We start from the raw sequence: 18612 nt of genomic DNA on the forward strand, positions 1-18612 counted from the left end.
GTCTCTTGCTGCTTTGCATGGGATGTATGGCAATCTCTCCTGTCTCTCTCTACTTTGAACTATGTAGTAAAGGTGAGAGAGAAGACATACAATCTGTGTGAGTAAGACAAAGAAACCCTTAATAGATTATAAAAAGATCTCACCTCAAAACAGAGTCTCTCCTGCAGAACCATTACTCTCAAAATCACATACAAAGTCTCATACATGTCTATTACAGACAGTTCTATTTCTTATTCTTACTAGTATTATAATGTAAATGATCGTATATAACTCATCAGGTACATCATGACATCAACACTGACAGGATTAGGGCTTTAATTCCCTTTATCTATAGTAAAGCTATGCACTCATGTTACTGTACACCAAGTGGCGTTTCTTATGTGCTATTACCATCGTTTACAATAGAAATATAGAATGGCTTTCAAGCAATTTTGACTTGCACTAGCCTTGCTAACGAATGCTGGTACTAATTATCTACATTAAATATTCCCAAAACTATTGCGTTCAGACGATTACTCCTCCTTCTTACTGTATGGGAAACTTCTACTTGGCCACTCCTCCTCCGAGAAGCAAAAAAAAAAAGCAGAGAAGAAGAGGAGAAAACGTCGAGAGCAGGGTTACACCGGAGCAGAGGGCAGAGGAAGAGGAGGAGAGCAGAGAGAGAGAGAGAGAGGAGGAACGAGCGAGCTTCACCACAACAACACAAGTCACCCCCCCTCACCCCCTCACCCCCCCACCCCCACCCCCACCCTCACCCTGCCCCCCCCCCCCCTCTCCATTCTGAACCGCGTCCAAATCTTATACATTCACAGGCCAGGGCCGGCCAACTTTCACAGCTGTCACACATTTTCAACAGATTCCACCAGCGCTAGATGAGGTTGGGGAGAAGACATTCCTTCGCCATTACACATTGGCTAAAAGGAATTACCGTTAACATCTGATATTGTGGAAGTGGGAAATTTGCCACCCCGACCTTGCCCAAAGCACTCCGGAACTCAGGGTCATGGATTTATTATCTCAGATGGCCCTCAGAGGTCACCGGGGGCCGGTTTTTCCCCCCTCACTGTTCCGGCAAAAACCCCTGCAGCCCCAAGTGTGCTATTCATTAAGTACACTGTGCAGCTTTGTGTGTGGGGGGGGGTGGTGGGGGTGGGATGGGGCGGGATGGGGGGGGGGAGAAGGGGACTCGCAGGGGTGGGAGACACATGTTACTGTTGCTCTACGGGTATTTGTCATAGGAACGGCATGTCTCGTCAGAGCGAGAGGCCATTCCCAGCTGTTGGGCTGCAGCACCGTGATGCGGCCTCAGCCAATCCCCCAGAGCGGCACGGCCACATAAACAGGATGCCTCCGATGTACAATTGCACAAGTGTGGGAGACAAATCCCACTTCAACACCAATCTTTTCTTTTTTTTTTTTTTTTTTTAAATGGGAGTAAGGTTGCATGTCCATCAGAAACCTCCCTTCACAGTGCTGGCTGCTTTTTCTCCTCACAATTTTCAATGGAAAGGATTTCATCTCATGTGTTTGCGACAGCGCTGACAGCTTAAGACAATACTGTGCTAGAGGTTAAAAATGTTTCAACACTGCAAAAAGCATCCATCTTAACAAGTCGTTTTGTCTCATATTCAGCCTACAAATCATATTTTTCTTAAACCAAGAGAAGAATTCTGCCAATGAGGTGAGATAACTCCACTTGTTTCCAATGCAGTTTCACTTGTTTCAGGAATTTTCTAGAAATGACTGTCAGTATCTTGAAACAAGTCAGAATAAGGCAGATCACTGCACTACTATCAAGAAAATGACACTTGATTCAGCAAAATTCTTGAAACAAGTTGATTTGCATTGGAATCAAGTGAAATTATCTAACCAATGGCAGATTTTTTTCACTTATTTTAAGCAGATTATGATTTTAGGACTCAATAGATGACTTGTTAAGATGGAGATTTTTTTGCAGTGAAGATTTAGCAAAATATTGCCACATTTAAAACTTTTCAATAGTCGCTTATTAGCAGCAAGAGCCACAACCATGCCTTCCCTGAGCACGTTTAGCGCTACTAGCTAAAAACGAGGTGTGCAGTGGATAGCAGGGCCTCAGTCCTTAGTGTGCAGCTGAGTTTCCTTCTCTATGTTTGACAAACTTGTTGACACAGAGTTTGACATAAAGAGCCCGGACAGTCGAGATGCAAAGCAAGCTGTGTCTCATTATATGCTAAGTGAAGGGGAAACGCTATGACAAAATGCAGTCAAGCAATCCTACAGACATTCTAGGAGGGAGAGTTCACGTGCAAATCTCCACTAAAGTGATGAAGAGAAGAAAATAAATCCAGTACCCATGTCCGAATGTCTCAAGGGCATTTTGTTTTCATTAGCAAAATGCTGTCAATTAAGATAACTATCTTGCAATTATTTCAGTAATCTATTCCTGTATCTTTTGCACCGCTACATGAAGAGTTTTGGCTAAATTCAGCGACCTTTCACAGTCTGTAATCAGCGAGCCCAAAACTCTGGAGCGCGTTTCCAAGCACCTGCAACTTTGGCACTTCCATAAACCCTTCTCTCTTAAAACGTCTTATTCTGAATGCTCATAACAACTAAATATTTATAGAAAGTCACGGTGCCAAAGTAACCCACCGCAATTTCTAAATAAGCCTTATTTGAAAATAAGGTCCAGATGTTTCACGTTTTTGGGCGCGCTGTGCAGACGTCTGTGCGAGGAGTCAGCGCGTGTTTTCACCGTTTCCATGACTGGGAGTACGATGATGGTCCTCTTAGTAATTTCAAGGCAACCCCCGGTGCTGACTTCCAGGAAGTAAGCAGAACTATGCCGGAGCCTGCGTCATCCAGTGAGTCAACTAAACAGTCTGGAGGGATATCTGTGAGAGAGTCCAGACACAGTCATTCCTCCTTCCTCTCGCTTCCATGACTGTTCAATTTCCTCAGTGGCAGCACACTAGGTCCAAAGGTATTTACACTACGCATCAAAGTCTTTTTTCTCAGCAGTTGTTGCTGGATTTGTCACATGAACAGAACATCCTCTTCCTCTCCTCTGCGTACAGTATTTCATTGTCGGATGACTTTTCCAGGATTTGGTGCAGTTGAGCAGAATGTGACGGGAAAGATTTTTATTGAACTTTTATTTATCCGGGTTAGTCCCTGTGAGAGCAACAACCTCTTTTTACAAGGGAGACCTGCTCATCACAGCGGCACTACATGAAGTTACAGATAAGAAAAACATTATAAAAGGGGAGACAGAGATATATATATATGTATAGATAGAGATGTGATGACATGTCAAGTAATTCATGAGCAGGACTCAAACACATGGTATGATCGCCACCTTTAAGGAGGATTTAAAGTGGTCATCTGTGAGGTTCTTGTTTCTTTTTATTTAGTCTCCATCTTTGTTGCTCAGCGCTCATTGCTGTGGTGTTTCTGCACTGCACTTCCCAGAGATCACCTGTCAATCAAACAGTGTGGGCGGAGCTTGGATTTCCTGCTGATGGAGTTTGAGTTTCTGTAGGTGGCGCTCTTTTCTTTCTCTGCTCAGCCATGGTGGCTATCGCTGCTCATGCTAACTACCCAGTTCTTCTTCTTCTGTTTATTCCAAACAAATCAGAAACGTAAAGCGCATCACTTCCTGTGCGGCAGAGGATTTTTCCCAGGAAAGAGCTACCAGAGACCGGGTGATTAGAACAGCAAATATAGAAGCTTTCATGAACTCGATATAGGTTAAATCACTTTTGCATTATATCATTCGGCAATAGGCTCTCTATTGCCGAATGATATAATGCAAAAGTGAGCAAAACAAATTTCTTTACATGAAAATGTCACCAATTATTATTTGTTAGGTTGTTGCAGAAGTCCCTGTTGTATCCACATACTAACTGTATTCCCAGTAGCATCACAACTTTTTCCTGATGCAAACAAATTCCTAACCACAGGTTTATGCCTCATTGGAACGGGTTAATGTGAAAATCTACAAAGGCAAATACAAGACTAGCTTTGAAGCCAGACTCATTGATATTGATATCCCATCATCGCAGCACCTGATATTAAAAGAGTCCCTGCCAAATGACTAAAAAGAAAAAAAAAAAAAAACTTGTCAGGCTGCTCCGGCTCTCATGTGCCCTCAGGCTGGCTTCTTAGCTTTCCTTTTGTCTGAACGAGGATATGGACAAGTCTGTCATTTGACCGTCTCCCTCCGCTGTGTACACTTCAGATCTAGCCTTGACAGACTATGAATCATCTGTTGGGAAACTAGGTTAGAGCACAATAGGCTCTTCATAAAGTAAGGCAAGGCCAGGTAGTATAGCAGAGGTGGATATATGCATGGCGGCCATCTTGGAATGCTGGGCAGAAGTGGGACTGGATGAGAGTTGAAGTTGGTTTATTTTGCTCTTTGCCTTTTAACATGAGATTCACTTTAAGTCACAAACTAGCAAGTGTGGCTGTGAAATCCCTGCAAAGTGAATTGGGAATGCAGTTAAATAATAATTGCAATAGAAATGACCATAGTCTTTTAGGAGTTTTATTATCATATGCTACGTGATATTTGTATCATCCGCTACAAAGTATTTTTCGCAGCAGTGAACCTCCTCTCACCATGCATTATTAAAAATACCATCAATATTGACACAGTAGGCTTATAGTCGAGAGAGATTGGGAATTCTGCCTAAATATTTTAACAACCTCTCTTCAATTTATACCTCTTTTCCCTCAGCGAGTCCTCACCTATTTCAGAGCGGGCCACGGCGCTCTATATGGAGTTGCTGGCTGCGCTCTGTGTCCGGTCTACCTTACAGCGAGGAAATTAAATGTTAAATATTTACCATTCCCCTGGTATGTGACCCCGCAGATTCCAGCTGTGATGGGTAGCAGCCACATTCCTCCCACAGGAAGTTTATCCTTACTCTTTTTCTTTTTTTCACCCTCTCCTCGCCCTGACAGTGCTTTTGAACATGGCCAGTGGCTTAGGCATCAGCCTAAATCTCTGTCATGAAATACACTAACATGTCACATGTGTCGCTGCAGCTGGGCGTGAGGCTTTCCAGGACTAACACGGCTATTTTCAACCGTTGTCATACAGTAGGTGAAATCCTTCCAGCTCTATTCCACCACACATTGAAAAGCTTCAGACCCGTTCAGTTACTTTCTTTTGTTTAAAGTAATAATCTGTGACATTTTCCTATAAATAAATAGCCATTTTGCCACTGTCTAACATCGACTGACATAACACAATAGTGACTCAAGCTACAGTATATCCAGTTCGTCAAAGCTTTTACATTTGCTGCTCTAAACACCCGGTGTCAAGTCAGACTTTCTCGGGAAAAATCCTCTGCCGCACAGGAAGTGATGCGTTTTACATTTCCGGTTTGTTTGGAATAAATAGAAGAAGAAGAACTGGGTAGTTAGCATGAGCAGCGATAGCCACCATGGCTGAACAGACAAAGAAAAGAGAAACTCAAACTGCGTCAACAGAAAATCAAAAATCAAAGAAAAAAGACGTCACAGTCCCCGCCCACACAGTTTGATTGACAGGTGATCTCTGGGAAGTGCAGTGCAGAAACACCACAGCAATGAGACAAAATAAAAAATAAAAAATAGGAGGATTACCGCTTTAATGTTTCTTTAGAGCAACAACAAGTGCAGTACGTATCTTGGAGAAACAACATTTGAAAGTAATGGAATGGATCTGAAGCTTCTCAGTTTGTCTGATTGGATATTTTCATCTTTATTCCTGCTCTTACCAGCACCAAAGAAAAACACTAACTGTGCACATGGCATCTACAACCTGGGGATCTGCTGTATTGTTCTTATAGTCTGTATGGCATCTGTACACAAGGTTATATGAATAAACCTTTTACTGTTTGTCCCTGCTGGTATAGATACACTAATCTGAACACAGAATAGATCATATAAAGGAAAAGCAAGAACCCTACTTTGCCTTTTTGTGCTTTATATGATTTTTCCATTTCAGTGGCATGTTAAAAGAAATGTAACATAACTGCGAGTGTCCTTGATATTTCCAAGCTCGATTAAAAAAAAAAAAAGGCAGCACATGGTCTACATCTGTTACATCTGAAGCATCTCTTTTTTCCCACTTATAATCAACTGATCCATTAAAATTGCATTTTGGGACTAATCCCTCAATAGGAAAACTGCACTTTTGTCATGGCGAAGAATACAACCAAATTTCGAACATAGCTCGAGTGAAAAGAAATGGGAGTCGTCTGATTTCACAATATCCCCAGCACAAAGCATCCCTTTACCCCTAAGACCCCAGGCACCCCACCCCCTCAGATGTAGCCTTTTGTTGCATGCATGTGACTGTAGAAATGGCTCGGTAGGAAATGCCAGACACCCACAAAAAAAGGGAGAGAAAAATAGTTGTGGGAGCCACCCTCTGCATCAATTCAACTGCAACAAGAAGCATTTTACAGCTGGTTTATTGTTATTCCTCTGCTGTTTAAGCTGTCTTTCATGTCAAAAGTCTTTTCCTGCTTACAAATCACCGGGAAGCAATCCCTTTGGCCGTACTGCTGTGCCCTAAGCCCCTTCCTAGGGTTCAGTCCTTTGATCACCTGTAACGTTGGCCATCAAGTTAAAAAATAGAGAAACTCGCTGCTGGGATAAGCTTGTGTTCTTGTCTGGAATAGAGGAACCCCCCCCCCCCCCTTTCAGCAATCCCTTTGTTCTTGTCTCTGCTCTCTCGATGAGCCTGGGAACAAACTATCTCGGCGAGGCGGGGGGGGGGGGGTTGCGGTTGTTGAATTGTTTGGGAAATGATTATGCCTTGGCTGCATTAACGAGGATTCCTCGCAATAAACAGATTGATTAACTAATTATCTCACCAATACAGCCTGCGTCCCCATGAGAACCGTACAAACAGCTCTAACCTCTAGCTCCAGACTCCAAACTGTGACTTTTTTTTAGGGTCCTGAACAACAATAATCAGTCTAAATAGCATCTTACATTAATTTGATATGATACAACACAATCCCAATTGAACCTTTTTTTTATTTTTATTTTTATTTAGCCTTTATTTTACCAGGAAGTCCCACTGAGATTCAAAATCTTTTCCAAGGGAGACCTGGCCAAGAAATGGCAGCAGGGGCTACACAATAAAACACATTCTTTGCAGAACGCACCTTTGCATGTAATTCTTGTTTTTTTCAATGTGTATCCTTACATAAGTGCAGATAAATTCAAGGTTACTGCAGTATCCTCTCACCACTGTCACATCGTAGCCCTCAGCCAGAGGCCCAGACCAGTTGTCACCGCTCCCGAGTTTTAAGACGTGCTTAATTGGCTTCCCTGAGTGCCCGAGGAGGGGAAAGAGAGCGAGCTAGCTTGTTACGAGCCCCTCTGTTCCAGGGGGAGGGGGGTTGGGGAGGGGGTCGGGGGTCCCTTATCAGCCATCGTTGGACACCTCCGGTGGCTATTAATCAGAGCCGGAGCCCGACTGGAGCCAGGAGAGGATCCGTGGAGGGGCGGGAGGGGAGGGGAGAGGGAGCCGAGACTGGAGCCTTCCCTGGGCCTCACTGACACCCTCAACAGACAGACACAAACACTCCCTCCCTCCTCAAGTCCGAGGGTATATACTAGGACAAACCAAACCCCCCCACGCCCCCCAAGCCCTCCTCTCACTGGTCCGGCCTCCTCACTCAAATTGATTTAGGTCCCGTTTAGCCCCCTCTGGCCAGGACCCATCCATTTCAGCTGGTGTGACAGGTTTATGTCGCCCCCTTACCGTGTTATTATATTGGTGCTGTGCTGCCAGTTACTATTGTGCTAATGAAAATTTAGCACCAGACATAATATTCTTTTTCACAGGATGTGCACTCAGCATGCAAAATATCTTGAGTGCATTTATAGCATTGAAAGCGCTCATTATTTTTAACGTTCGCGACAGACCGGGCTGAAAAACGATTTTATGGACAGGAAAACAACTATTAGGTGTTGTCAGTGTTGGGGTGTTTGGAAAATGAATTTAATCTTCTGTACATGTTAGCTTGGACTTGGGCTTTGGGTTTTTGTTTTGTGTGTTCAAAAGAGTGAGAGAGATGTGAGACGTATTCGATGCACCAAGAATAAAGAAATACTAATTTAGGCTCAAAGAAAGAAGATACTGTGTTTATCTAATATTATTGGGTATGTGTAAATGTGTAAATCCATATTGTGCACGCCGCTGGAGTCCTCATATTCAGTCTTCCAATTTTATTTTTCTTAAAACAAGAGAAAAATTATGCGAATGAGGTGAGATAACTCCACTTGTTTCCAATGCAGTTTCACCTCAGTTTTCTAGAAATGATTGTCAATATCTTGAAACAAGTCAGAATAAGGCAGATCACTGCACTGCTGTCAAGAAAATTACTTGATTCTACCAAATTCTTGAAACAAGTTGATTTGCATTGGAAATAAGTGGAATTATCTAACCCCAATGGCAGATTTATTCACTTGTTTTGAGAAAATTATGATTTTAGGACTCAATAATGGACTAAATGACTTGTTAAGATGGAGATTTTTTGCAGTGGAGTGAAAAGCATTTTTGTAGATGTGCTACGCAGGCCTTGAAATGTGTCAATAACCCGTAATGGTCGTATCCCGCTCAGATTTTCAAAAGAAACTCCCAATCACTACAAAAGCCATAACCAATAGTGCGAGATTCATTATTACAGTGGTTCCCACAAGATGAGAGGCATGGGGAAACTTTCTGATGGATTTCAAGTTTTAAATGGAAAGCTTCTGTGGAGCGCACTACAAAGCGCCATGTGTAAATATTGAATAATGAGCCGCTTTCAAGTCCTCCACTTTGTATCTGCCACGAAAAACGGCATTAATGACAGCTTTTGGTGTGGTTTACATCACACGGACACATGAAACGCAATCGCTAGAGATAAATTTGTTATTATTAGTCTCTAAAGGCGCTAGATTTACAAGCCGCTATGCATTTGCACTCAAGATGTGCGATGTGCTGACACAATTTGTTTGAGGCACATGTGACAAATATTAATGAGGCGTTCATTTGTTGCTAATACATGGCGCTCGCAATTAGTCATCATTTGGCACATAAACAAAATCTCCCAAAGAAAACATGGGCATGATTACTGTCATTGTATTCTGACTGTTTTACATTGACATTCCTAGACAGATACATTCCTACATAGATATTTTCATTTTACACTTTAGGCATTTCGCTGGCACTCTTATTCAATGTGACTAACGTGAATAAGTGCAACAAATAACCAACAGTAAAGACAGCAACAGTAAAAGTCATGGCAGCCATTCAATAGATGTGACATATTTCTGTGACCCTTCAATGCTCATGTGTGACAGAAAAATGCTAAAAAAAAAAAACAGCAGGGAATAAGAAATAATAGAAATCAGAGCTGGCAAAAGTGACAAAAAAGTATTTTTTCCCCTCTCTATATGCACAACTCTTTTACTATTTTTGAAGGGGCAAAATACTCACGACTCAGCATATTTCCTGCCTGAGTCACACACAAAACATTTGCATTTAATGTAACTTGAGGTCAGGATTTCTCATGAGTAAAAGAACAGAGTCATGTAAACAACTGAGTTCTTTTACACACACTCACTTTAAGACTGCGCTCGTTGCCAAGGAGGTTGACTCAGCGTTGCTTGGCACCGGCGTTATTCACCAGAACGCTTGGAAATAAGTGTTGAAAGTTTGTATAAAGTTTTTTTTTACAGAGCCTTTAAAGTGATTATTTTTCTCATCCCATGGTCAAATGAATTCAGATGACTCATGAACTCACTACCACAGTACAGTTCGGATGTGTGAGTAACACAAACGCTCGCCCTCGCCAGCTCCCTGTGCCTAAATGGGGCAGATCTCAGATATGACGGAAAAGTCTGCCAAATAAAACACAATGTGAATATGGATAGAGTTACTGCTTACCCAAGTCATAACTTTCTATGCCAGTTGGCACTCTGCAGAAGGCATCCATTTTTATGTCATTTAACATTGTGTTGAGTCTCAAAATCATTTTTTTTTCCTTTTTAAAACAAGTTAACAACAATCTACAAATATGGTGAGATCATTTCAATTATGTCAAGGCAGCTCAGCCTCTTGAATCAATCAATTATTTTGAAACAAGGGAAGTTATGTCACATTTCAAGATATTGTCGCTCACATTTTCTACCATAATGTTCTTTCACTTTTCACTTGTTTGAAAAAAGAACATTTTCACACACTATACAAAATACATTAAATCATTCATGTAGATGGATCTATTGACAGAATCTCCATTTGTCATATTGCATGACCACTCTTAGCTAAGTATGATTACCCAATACCCAAAGATTTTTAATTAATTAACCAATAAAGGGCTTTCAGGTGATGTTATGACAGCCATATTGGAGGTCAGACTCATCAGCAGTCTGTGTGTTTTTAAATGTACTTGACTTGTAAACACATCTGATTTGCACACTAGTAGAAGCTAGCGTTAGTAGGCCTAGTGGCTTGTAGTTGCATGCTAAAGTCGCAAGGAAAGGAAACGGCATTTCGTTGTTTTTTCGTCTTGCTTCCATAGTTTGACGTATTTGAAACAGGAAAAAGGATGTTGGGGCGAGGGACTGTTCAAAAGTGGACGGGTTGGACCAGAACAAACATGGAAAGTGACTCAGCAGAACTGAATGTTAGCCTGCTTTCTGCTGCAGAGGACCACTGACCTCCTCCACTGCAGCAGCAATGGATGAAACTGGAGGAGGAAGAAGGAGAGACATACAGTGAAGTGATGGGTGTCACTTCCAGCTACTTAGGCAGACTAGACTGCTTTGTTTTTGGCTGGGAGTCAATGAGAGTGTCTGACCTTCAGACCAAAACATTTTTTTCTGCAAGAGTTTTATTAGATTTTGAGGTTAAATTAGTACAAATCAACTTTGTTTAGCAGGAGCTCCCGTTTCACACATGCGTAGTATGGTGAAATGTGATATTGGTGGTGAATATTGTTCATTAATTAGTCTATAATGAGTATTATTAATACTACAATACAAATATAATCAATATTATGAATTAATATTGTAATTTTAGACAGTTTTACAAGTGTGCAAGATGATTTCCCTGCCCCTACACGTTTCCACTTTAGCAGAAAAGGGTTTGTATTGGCTGGAATAGCATGTGCAGTATCTTCCCTCCTTCTCCAGTATCTTTGGGGATATTTTGTCCCCAGTGTGAAGCCAGAAATTTATAAAATCTACCGCCGTAACATGTTGTAACTCATGTTACAATGAAAGTTGTGAAGCTTCAGGTTTTATATGATGGGAGGGGGGGGGGTTGCTCAAAAATCGGTGACGGTATTATTAGTTGGAATTGTTATGTTCACCGACTTGTACACCATGAAGTATCTGCTAAAGATACAGCGTTTTCCAGGAAGTCAAAGTAATAGGATTTTGATCTAAAAATATTATTTGGTTTGGTATTTATTGTGTACAAGACAAGCTTTTTGTGTCACAGTAACCTCAACTTGGGAACAAATCTTATCAAACTATTCACTTTTATTTATAACATTACTGAATTGACCTGCACCCAAAACCACTTTCCTTTTCAGATATCAATCTTTGTCTAGCCTGGTTGTTAGATATTTAGACATTGTTGGCATTACAGTATTTAATTCCACCCTACAACAAACACGCGTGTACGCACACACACACACACACACACACACACACACACACACACACACACACATACCTGTGAAACCTAAGAATGTGACAGATATTAATACCTTTTGGCTTATGTGAAACACTACGATATGCCTACTGTGGGTGATTTCACCTCTTCTGAATGCTTCAGCACTTTACCCACACAATACTCTGAGGACTTGCCAGAGACGACACACTAGCCCTTAATCTGCATTATACAGGCACAGGAAGGTGGAGGATCAAGGCGTCACACACACACACACACACACACACAAATCAACACAGCAGCAGGTGAATAGTTACTCGTGAGTGTATTCCATGTATGATTAACGCAGCTAAATGACCTACACAAAAGGTGTGGTTGTTTGCTTTGATACCCTTAGCAGCAATGCACAGTGAACTATACAATAGACCTTTCTCCAATGCTACAAAGGCCTCATCCATAGCAGATATTAAAAACAAGTATTTCTAGTCAGCTCAAGTAAGTTTTACTGCAGTAATTCACAGTTTGGCAGTTATTTAAAGTGTGTTTACTAGAAGTATCCCACAAGTTGCTTGCTCCTTGTTCCAAATGCGGAATTAGCGTTAGCATCTAGCATGCTCAGCTTACGCACGTGTCCAAACAAGTCATTCAAAGTCACTTTCGGTAAGAGCACAAGCTGCCCTAGCTTTCTCAGAGGTATACCGTACTCCTTTGAATCGATATCTTATTTCACAAACAGGCCGCTGGTTCCAATACTCCTGACAAATGCCCTGGAGCTAGTGCCGATTCCAGGAAAAAAAGGGAAACGGCTATTAACTTTGGCCATGGTACAGCGATAACTGGAGGGCAATGGTTACACAATCAGGCCTCATGCTAGATAAGGTCATTGTGTTAGCTCAGGTTCGGAAGTAAACCCGAAAGCCCTGTATGACAAGCAAACAACAGGAAGGAAATAATCAATTTGGTGCTTTTAATGAACAACTCCCTATCTCCCCTCTTTCTCCGGGCAATATTGCCACACGCTAGTTAAACATTACTCCTACGATAGTACAGTTTTAAGGTAGTCATGAGCAGCCGGGCGAGTCAGCACACAGGAACTTAATACGGGCTGCTCGTACGGTTTGCGCTCTGAACTCGTGTTGAAGACCGCGAGTTCAGCCAGGACAAAGTGACCCGGTAAAGATGCTGAGTTCAATAAATTTAATGATTGAAACAACGTCTCTGTATCTAAAAACTGTTCATTGCCCTTTGGTTCATTGGTTCATTTGGTCATGGCCGGGGTTATTCTTGCTCAGGACAGTCTTTGCATAATTGTGTTAACTTATCGTGAATGAAACAGTGATGAAGTTCAAGACTTCATCAATTTGCTGGGGACCCCCTGAAACTCCCTCAAGGACCCCTGGTGGTCCCCGGACCCCACGTTGGGAACCACTGATCTAGAGGCCTGTGAATAGATGTAAATCTTTTTGGTGCTGGCAAAATGTAGGAAAGTAATGTCCATCACAACTGCATTAGGGAAAATTAAAAAAGATAAATAACTGAAACAAGTTGCTGTAATACTGGTCAAGAGTGTGGCAAATCTACAGTTCTATGCAGTATTTCACACTGCATTTAGAATGGTTATTCCATAGCTCACTTATGTTATAAAAGTGCACCCAACCGGCCTAATTATTTTATTTAACTTCAATTCTTCAGTTGGACTTTGAATTTTCCACCCCTTATAGGTAGATTTCTCCCCAGTGTAATTTTTGGTTTCGGTTTTCCTGTTTTGTGCATGTTTGTCCTCTTTTGGTTTTCCAGTCTTGTGCAGGCTGCTGCACTAAAACTATTTTTTAAAGATATTTTGTCATGATAAAAGCACTATTTCTAGACACTGGACCTATATTAATTGATATCTTAGGAGGGGAAATTAGTAAATTACAATTAACGTCTGTAATTTCACATTTTCTCTAGCAGTGTCCGTAGTTTTGTTGCGGAAACACTGGACCCTCTGCTGCTGATCCATCTAGTGAAGATCCCCTGTCTCCCGCGGGGTTTCCCTCTGGTTCAAGCTTTGATGGCCTAAAGCCTTATAGAGGTAAAAGGGGCGGGGGGGGGGGGGGGGGGGGTGTAGGGGGTATAAACCCGATTTAGCTGGGAATCCTGCATGTCGTGGCAGGGGAGAGGAGACAGCGCTGAATGAGGAGTGGTCATGCTGACGCGAGGGCACCGTGAGGGGTCACAAATCCATCGCGTTTCAAAGTGACGGGGGCAAGAGGATGAGACGAGGAGGGGCGTTTGATGTGAGGGCAGGGGGGATAAAACAGAGAGAGAGAGAGACAGACAGAGAAAGAGAGTTAAAGGAACAATCCACCCCAAAACCTCTTTAAAACCGTCCTAGAACACTATTGGCGATGTTTCTGGGCCCATTTTGGTCTTATTCCTGTAAATATCTGGCAAAACGTAGACTACATGACATCATATTTCCAGCAGCTACACTGGAATTTCACAGCAGAAAATGTTTCATCAAGCTAAAATATCAACAGTAAATGTCAGGTTTTGGTGTCAGTCCCTCAGAATCAAAGAGCGAGGGCTTCTTTCTAACGCCGCCATGTTGCACCGACGTTCAACAATCATACAGGGAGAAATCCATCGTAGAAGAGGACAGAGACCAATTTCTCCACCCACAGGAGCAGGAAATAGACCAGAATGCAATGCAACCACAAGACAGGTTGCATTTTGAGTAAGGGCAGCGGCCGCCATCATAGATGCTCCAGTGTTACATGTGTGCTTATATACCCATATGCCCACATTTGATTGAAAGCAACTGTTGGGGTTCTCTTGGGGTTGTCAAAAGGCATTCTGGGAAATGTAGGAAATCACTAACTGTAATAGAAGTAGACGAGGCAGGTTGAGGGAAAATGGGTTCACCAAAAATGTAAATTACAACACAAAATAACTCCTGGAATAGGTTACATTGAATGTCACAAATTCATGATGTCTACTGTAAGAGAATCTTTGGGTGGATTTTTCCTTTAAAGGTGTGGAGGCCGTGTGTTGTGTGTTGATGATTAGCCCATGTTTGAATAACTGCTTTGTAATTACATTTTCCACATCATAGGATGGGCCTTGGCTTGGCACTGAAGTGTACCAATGTACCAATATACTAATCTACTGTTGTTAATGGCATGTAAAATTTGGCACTATGGGTAACGGCTATTTTATCTTCTTTAAAAAGATTAAGGGGTTCATTCCAAAATGCTTTATATCATTACCATTACATATATAAAAATGATTTATGGTTATGGTTATGGTTTAAGTGCAAAATATATGTTTTTTGTTGTATATTGAAAAATGTTGCTTGAAATTCATCCTTCAGTAGTTGAAAAATACATCTGATTCCATCCTAATAAATTGGCAAACATTTTAAAGTAGGTAATAATGTAAGTGACACTTTTTTCAAGTAGTGATTATCTCATTTTGGAATGGAGCTCTTCAAATGCAATGGTAATATTAGGTTTCTATGCAACTTCATTTTGTGAATCCTGTCATGGCGGATGGATACCTCGACTGACAGTCAGACAGTGAATCTGCATGGCGGTATAAACAGTTTATTCTCGAGTGATATAATTACCAATATCGTCAACGCGGAGCTTCACCATCGGGCAAATGAAGCAGCCAGGAAGTGTGTTAGAACTTTTCCAAAAGAGCACGCTCTGACACCCCGGATCATTTGAAGTGGTGGGGAAGGAGCCTCATTACCGCCTGGGCCCGTACGGGGGGTTCACTCCCAGACGCAGTTTAATGGCAGTAAAAAGGAAAAGGCTTCAAGGTTACGAGACGCTAAATAGCTTTGGAGGAGACGGCCTGCTCTCCCCTTGCCCCGTATCCCACGTCACTGGAGCCAGTGGAGTCATAAATGGCTGCTAACACTAACAGTAAACGGATATAAAAAGACTCCCGGTTTCCTTTATATGACCCATTCCCCGTTGCTGTGGGGGTTTGTTGATGGGAGTTGGGGGGGGGGGGGGAGAGTGTGGAAGGAGGAAGAGCAGCCTACTTGCTCCCTGGGTGGGAGGTGGTTGGCATGAAAGTTGGGGGACAGTCAGGCAGCATCACAAGGCTCAGATGTGAAATTAAAACATGATGTAAATGCTAAAAATGTTACTGCTCAAAGAGGTAATCTGCGAGATCCTTGTATTTTTTATTTTGGCGACATCTTTGGTGCGTGAGACAAACTGTAAAAGGTATCACCACTTTGAGCTTTTAAGTTTATTCATATACCCTTATGTACCACACAGACTGCAAGAAAACACTAGATCCCCAGGTTGTAAACGTATCACTTCTTGTGCGCCAGGAAAGAGCTATCAGACACCGAGTGTTAAGAACAGAAAATGTAAACACTTTCATGAACTGGCTATAGGTTGAATCACTATTACATTATATCAACTGGCAACAAAGTAGGAAACTAGGACCATTATTTGTATGAAAATGTTGCAGATTATAACTTTAATTTCTTGTTACCTAGCTCACTGCAAAAAATGGTGCTACAGGGCAGAGGTGCAACCGCAAAATTGTATACAAGTACAAAATGGATGATGCCACACTCTCTCCATTAAAAGTGATGTTTATTTAACTAGGGAATATTAACAACATGATGTTCCGACCAAGGAGGCCCTCATCAGACGACAGTCAGCAAGAAAGTGCAGCAGTAAATTCACACCAAAGACAATGAGAGAGACACAAAGGAACCACTGATTTACATTAGACTGTTTGGATCCTACTATATGATTGGTTGTCTGCTTTATGCTCCCACCTGATTGGCATGACACCTGCAAATCTGTAATCAGTTCAAGAATTTTTTTTAAAAACTAGTGACATTATTTTGAGGTAGGTGGAGTGATCTGCCTTATTTCAAGGCACAGCACACTACCAAATCACATTGAAACAAATGAAATTAAATCATCCCACAGGCAGATTTTTTTTTCACTCGTTTTAATAAAAATAAGATTTTAAGACAGAATAAAAGATCAAATGATTTGTTAAGATGGACATTTTTTACAGTGTGTGGAAGGAGGAAGAGCAGCTAGCCCCCTTACTCCCTGGGTGGGAGGCAGCCGTGTGGAAGTTTGGGACAGTCAGGAAACATCAACTGCCACGGACTGGTACAAATTATAGATTTGAGGGAACGGGGAGGAAGCTTGCTGTTAACCAGTTAACTGAAATGTGTCCTGTAAGCAGCAGAGGCAGCAGCGCCATCTTGAAAACCTGTAAATCTGATTTATACAAACAGACACTGGAAATGACTTCCTTATGAGTGTTGGACAGATGACAGGGGCTTATTTCCACTGCAGGAGGATTTATAAACTAAGGTCACTTCAAATTGGAAATACGATTTAAGAAAGCAGGCTTTTCAGAGAGGGAGATCTGAAAATTTCTTATGAGTGGTGTCCTCTGGGTTTATACACTCAGTTTATTAAACCTTTGGCACACCCTCCTATTATTGAGTTGCTTCCCTTTTTGTACAATCCACATTTTAGTTTATAGCTGCACTAAGCATGATTTTTATGTAAAAATAAATCAGCCTAAATCACAAAATGGGCCTGCAATAAAGAAGAGCGCCCCATCCTTACAAAATGAGATGTCATAGATTCACTCACAATTAAACTCTGGTGTGACAAATTGAAACTTAAGAGTAAAATACAAACTGTTTACTAAAAAGCAGCAAGTGAACGCTCCGTCCAGAGAAAGCTGGACTCGCCAACATTATACATTTTGCCTCTCTTGTCCATTTGGTATTCTTTGGTATTCTTTGGTATAAAACGATCAGCCATTTTGATAAACATGAGCATGCTGTGTGCAGTTTACTGATGACACATTATGTGATTTCTGAGTTTTGAAATTTACCTCTCACCCCCTCACCCTAACCTTAACCCTAATCCTAAAAATCTTTCTTTAACTTTATTCCTCTCCTTCATCCACAACGTCCCTTGGAGTGGATTCAAAAGGTGAAATCAATAAGCGATCATAACTTTAACCTGGACTCAACCTGTTTGTCTATTTGATGGAAGTAGCAGATGGTCTTAAAATTTGTGCAGTCAGTGTATTTTTTTTATCTCACATTAATACCATTTACGAAGTACAATGCAAGTCTCAAAATGTTTGACATATCCAGTAGAAATGCTGACAGAAGACCGTTGGGTGCAACTTTTTGTAAACCAAATCCAAACTCACTGCCGTTGTCTATAGTGGAAACTTTTGACCCCTGAGTACGTCATGTGATTATGAGCAGAAAGTGTCTCTCCTTATCTCAGAGCGAACACACCCAGAACCCTAAGCCCATGTTCAGTCTCTCAGCACCGAAGATTAGCTTGCCTTTAGGTAGTACTTAGCGTAGTCCTGAAAATTGATATGCAGCAGCTCTATAATTTAAAGGTAGTTTTCAAGGGGGACTGCTGCTCCTTCTCCACCAGTAATGACCATAATGCCTTGTTAACCCCTTCACCAGAGGTTACATACCCCTATGACGTTCCCCTTAAGTCATCCAAATGGTTCTGTACCAGGGGGGTAATGGTTTCTGTCTTGTTCAGTTCCAGCTCAGTCTGTGCTCATTCTGTCCAGTATAATGTCTAAGAACAGACACAGAGTTTCAAAATGAGATGGACACCATTTACAGCAAGTGGCACCTACTCTTATAAAAACTAATGATGGTGCGAAGTGAAAACAAATGGTAATTTTCCAAGGACAGTACTTGAAGTCTTTTGGTTGACACTTTCAGACTAAAATATAGAGAATCCAGACTGGAACCTGGAAGCTTCAGGTACTTTTTTCCAAAATGCAAATCTAGCATACATATTTAGCATTTTGGAAATGAACTCTTTACATTCTCCTGATAGAGCAGCATCCAGAGTTTCAGTGGGGAACTAACAGTAACAAAATAAGCGAACTAGAGTCCATGTCCATCAGGTAAATGCCAATAT

The sequence above is a fragment of the Centroberyx gerrardi genome, chromosome 16 (genome assembly GCF_048128805.1).
Source record: "Centroberyx gerrardi isolate f3 chromosome 16, fCenGer3.hap1.cur.20231027, whole genome shotgun sequence".
Classification (NCBI taxonomy): Eukaryota; Metazoa; Chordata; class Actinopteri; order Beryciformes; family Berycidae; genus Centroberyx; species Centroberyx gerrardi.